Source organism: Aquarana catesbeiana, linkage group LG06 (genome assembly GCF_042186555.1).
Source record: "Aquarana catesbeiana isolate 2022-GZ linkage group LG06, ASM4218655v1, whole genome shotgun sequence".
Taxonomy (NCBI): domain Eukaryota; kingdom Metazoa; phylum Chordata; class Amphibia; order Anura; family Ranidae; genus Aquarana; species Aquarana catesbeiana.
In genome coordinates, this window is record NC_133329.1 from 81,595,581 (window position 1) to 81,600,914 (window position 5,334).

Consider the following 5,334-nt stretch of genomic DNA (forward strand, 5'->3'; position numbering starts at 1 on the left):
GTCTTTGAAATCCTATGGAGGTCAGAGCGCCTACTCCAGACTTCAAGTACATTAGACACGAGGAAAAAAAAAACTACAGAATTTAAAGGATGGAATTCTCTGTTCCTTGCTGTAGGGATTGAATTGTATACAAGTAAGCCTAGAGACGGCATTAAAAGATACATGAAACTCAGTAGTGTCCTCACTCTTTGGGACCCAGTAACAGTTGCATATCTTGGCAACCAATTCTGAAAGACCTGGGCAGATTATTCTTTCCCCCATGCGTTCTTCCAAATAGTGTGAGACACATGGTCTCACTCTCCATCCAGAAGGATAAGACATCCTCAACAGGGCCAGTAACACGGAATAAGTATTCTGTATGGCAAATAGGTCTAAAAGGATCTCAGACATCCAAGTGTCAAGCCATAAACTACCTTGTTGCTGAAATTATCAGGCAAAATGGCTCTGGTCTCTTCCAACACTATACAAAGGTTTGCAACCTGGGTTAGAACATCATCCTTCTGGCATATTCAAACTAAAGTGTTTGAAGTACCACAAACATTGAAAATAGATTCAAGGTCGAAGAGAGACCTAGATTTGGCCCTTCTTCAAGAAGCAAAACGATAGGCTCGTCAGGCCTAACGACATCAGAAGACAAGCACTGTCCAATAAAGACAATCGCAGGGGTGCGGATCAAGTCAGTCAAAGGGCTCAGATGGCTAGGACAAATCTATCACATAAGGGCAGAGACCGCTCTTGCAAACTGATTGTGCATCCATGGGCGGAATCCCTCCAGAGTTAGTATGTAAACTACGACCTGGTCTACATTCAACACGCTGGGGGTCCATTCTTGTGGACCAGCAGCCTTAACTACAATACATCTCAGTCATTAGTGGGGATAGGTCTAATCCTCAACTTAAACATTTCAGCAGTACACATCCTTGTCATCTGGTGAGTTGGTACAACCCATACGTATATGCTGTCATGCTGTGTCAGGAATGAGGAAAATGTTATACTTACCTAACTGTACTTTTCCTTTCCTGATGCAAGCATGACAGCATATAGGTCCCTCCCATTAAAAAAAAAAAAAAAATATGGAAAAAAAGAAAAACAAAAGGCCTCGCAGTGATACTAAATTAAGAGAATGCTGCAGGCAGGGAGGAGACCTAATCTTATAGTATAACCGGTCCTGTGATAGGGCAGGGGGTGGAGCCTACCCATACGTATATGCTGTCATGCTTGCTTTAGGAAAGGAAAATTACCGTTAGGCAAGTATAAAATTTTCCTCACTATGGTTGCCACCTCATCCCTTTAAACCCAAACACATATTAATTATACAGGTTCTGTGGCTGATTAAGGTGGTAATTAAACTCACTTGGTGAGTTATCTGCATTTAATTAGCCTCAGAACCTGTGTAATTCAAAGGTTTTCAGGTTTAAAGGGATGAGGTGGCAACTCTATGACACACCCTCCTTCACACAGCACGCAGGAACAGAGCTGAGGCTGTAAATCAGCTGGAGGTCCATCCCCTGTCACCATTTTTCTCTTGGTGTCAGGAAATCTTGTCAGAAGTAACTCATGCTGATAGCAGAGGAAGGAAGCAGCAGACAGAAATTACACTCAGGCCTGGTTCACACCTATGCAGTTTGCGTTGATCCATTTCTGTAGTGCTTTTTATGGTGCATGTCGCACACGCGTTTTTAATGCATTTTGCACTTTTTATGCTTTAGGGAGGTTTTTTTTTGGCCAATTTGTTGTTGGGCAGATTAAAAACACAAAATCACAGCAAAATCGTGGCAAAAAAAAAAATACACTACATGCGTTTCTGCAGCTTCTCCAGTGGTCTATTGAACCAAAAAAATAAACTCCCTGACCCTTTCAAAAACACAGCAGCTGAAGCTAGAAACCATGTTAGATGGACTGTAGTACGTTTCTGCAAAAAAGCACTAAAAACCGCATAGGTGCAAACCAAGCCTTAGTGCTCTAAACTGAGACAAGTACTCACTATAGAGGGATATGCTTTGTTCATATTTCATGTCTGAGATTTACAACCACTTTAAGGGTTCATTCAGATAGGTGTTGAAAGCCATCCTGCATCTACATCTGCCTTGGCAGGCTTTAAAAGTTGAAATACAGATGCAGGGGCTGCACAGACACAAAATTTGATATGCATGCAGGAGTTCTGATCCGTGCACCGGCCCCTGCATACATGCCTTTGTGTCTGTGCAGCTGCTACTTCAGCATCCACCTTGGAGCTGCATGCAGGCAGCCTGTACAGGCCTACGCAGGTGCAGAAATCAGCTGCTCAACACACAGGGTGGGTGTCAGTGATTTTTTGACTGAGACCTAAAAAGCTGCTAACACCCAGGCAGTTTGCTCGCTCACTGATGCTGAACAGGAGCTGTACTGAACCCCCAAGTAGTATGTGGCATGGAAATTAGACAGTGACTTCTTCCATCCGAGGCTCCTCTGGTACTTAGCAGGATGACAATGACATGATTCTCTTTTAACCACTTCAATACCGGGCACTTAGACACCTTCCTGCCCAGACCAATTTTCAGCTTTCAGTGCTGTCGCAGTTTGAATGACAATTGCGCGAACATGCTGCACTGTACCCAAACTAAAATTTTATCATTTTGTTCCCACAAATAGAGCTTTCTTTTGGTGGTATTTGATCACCTCTGCGGTTTTTATTTTTTGCGAAACAAATAAAAAAAGACTGAAAATTTTGAAAAAAAATAAAAGTTTTGCTTTTGTTTCTGTTTAAAAATTTTGTAAATAAGTAAGTTTTCTCTTTCACTGATGGGCACTGATAAGGTGGCAGCGATGAGGTGGCACCAATGAGCGGGCACTGACGATGGGCACCAATATGCGGCACTGATATGCAGCACTGATGGGCATTGATAGGTGGCACTGATGGGCACTCATGGGTGGCACTGATAGGCGACACTGATGGGCACTGAAAGGCTGCAAAGATGGGTTCTTATGGGTAGCACTGGTAGGTGGCACTGATGGGCACTGATAGGCATCCCTGGTGGCACTGGCAGTGGTAGGCATTGGAGTGGGCACTGATTGGCAGCTGCCTTTGCACCGATTAGTATTTCCCTGGGGGTCTAGGGGGCATACCTGGTGGTCCAGTGTAGCTGATTTCTGTCAGGAGAGCAGCCAATCGGCTCTCCTCTACTCGCGTCTGTCAGACGCGAGTGAGAAAAAGCCGATCACCGGCTCTTCCTATTTACATCGTGATCAGCCGTGATTGGACAAGGCTGATCACGTGGTAAAGAGTCTCCGTCAGAGACTCTTTACCTAGATCGGTGTTGCGGGGTGTCAGACTGACCCATCGCAACAACTATCGCCGCGATGCGTGCCCCGGGGGGCATGCAGCGGCTCAATATCCTGCGGACGTCATATGACGCCCAGTCAGGATATTGAAACCACTTTGCCGCTGTCATTCTGCTATATGGCGGGCAGCAAGTGGTTAAATACCAACAGAAAAAAAAAAGAACATGGTGACAATAAATTGCCCCCCCCCCCCCCCCCCCCAAATTATCCCTCCTAATTGTTAAAGTTGAACTCCAGGCACAAAAGAAATCTAATTTAAAAATATGTTCAATAGCCAATAGTCGCTGCCAGGACAGAGCTCTGCATGGTTTACAGCCCCTCTCCCTCGATGATCAGTGAGTGCCAATGGACATCCATTCACTGGCACCAGCTCATCGGTTTCTGCTGTGACTAATCGCAGTAGAAGCAGCATGTGCCCCTATGCAGAAGAGCAGCTGTAGCAGTAAATCTGCTGTGGGGCAGTGGTTAAAGTAGGGGGTCTACAAACATTCTAAACAAAGGGCCAGATTATGGTTCGATCAGACTTTGGGGGGGGGGGGGGGGGGGGGCTTAACTGTGGTCAGTGGGAGAAGAAAATGCCCCAACATCAGTGGGAGTAAACAATTTCTCAGGCTTGGTGGGAGTAAGAAAATTACATAACTTGCTGTCAGGAGGTGGAATAGTTCCCCATCATGGGAGGAATAGTGCCCCATCTTGGGGGGGGCGTGGAAGGAATATCGCCCCATCGGTGGGGGCCTGGGAGGAATAGCACCCCATCGTTGGGGGCAGTGTTAATTTCGTTGACTAAAACATTTTAGTCGACTAAATGAATACTATTTTAGTCGACTAAAATACGACTAAAACAATTGAGATGACTAAAATACGACTAAAACTAAAAATGGCATTTTAGTCAAAAGACTAAAATGGGACTAAAATTAAAATGACATTTTAGTCAAAAGACTAAGACTAAAACTAAATTGAAATTTGGCTTTAAAATTAACACTGGCCTTTAGTGCATGTTCATACCTCAATACCTTAAATAATAACATATGAGATTTTTCACTCCAGCAGTATATAATGAGTTTGGAAGTTGTAGAGAAATGTTAACTTATGCATTACAATTTCATTACACCCATTCGATTTCAGGCGACTAAAATGAATTTTAGTCGACTAAAATGTACTGGAGATTTAGTCCACTAAATACGACTAAAACAATAAACAATTGCAGAAGACTAAAATGGGACTAAAACTAAAATGCCATTTTAGTCCTAAGACTAAGACTAAAACGAAATCAAAATTTGCTGCCAAAATTAACACTGGTTGGGGGGGGGGGGGGCTTGGGAGGAATAGCGCCACATCATTGGGGGGGGGGGGGGGGGGGGCTTGGGAGGAATAGCGCCACATCATTGGGGGGGGGGGCTTGGGAGGAATAGCGCCACATCATTGGGGGGGGGGGCTTGGGAGGAATAGCGCCCCATCGATGGTGTCAGAGGGAAGAATAGTGCCCCAACGTTGGTGTCAGTGGGAAGGAGAGTGCCCAAGGGCCGGATAAAGGCAAGCAAAGGGCCACATCTGGCCCCCAGGCTGCGGTTTGGAGATCGCCAATTTAAAGCATGCCTAAATTAAAAAACAAACATTTTAATATATAACAGCTATGCAGATGTGTTGGCTGCACAAGTTTCATTTTTTTTTCTGTCATTTTTACCTAGTGGGAGTAATAAAATTACTGCCAATCACAGTGGTCGCATGATCACTGATCATTCCTGCCCCCCTAGGCTTACGGACCCTTATAAAAGTAATGACGGGGCAAGGCTGTCATCTTAATCCAGTGACTGGTTCAAAAATGATCACAGATCTGGAAGAAGGATGAAGTTTGCATGCATGCTCCAGATCCATGTTTCAGTATTAGGAACTTGCGAATGATGATGATGGTGGTGATAACAGTTAGGACGAGATATGCAATTATTTTATTAAAAAGTGTATGTAAACCCAACAAAAGTACATTCGAGCACGTGGGATCCCTTTTAGGCCTTT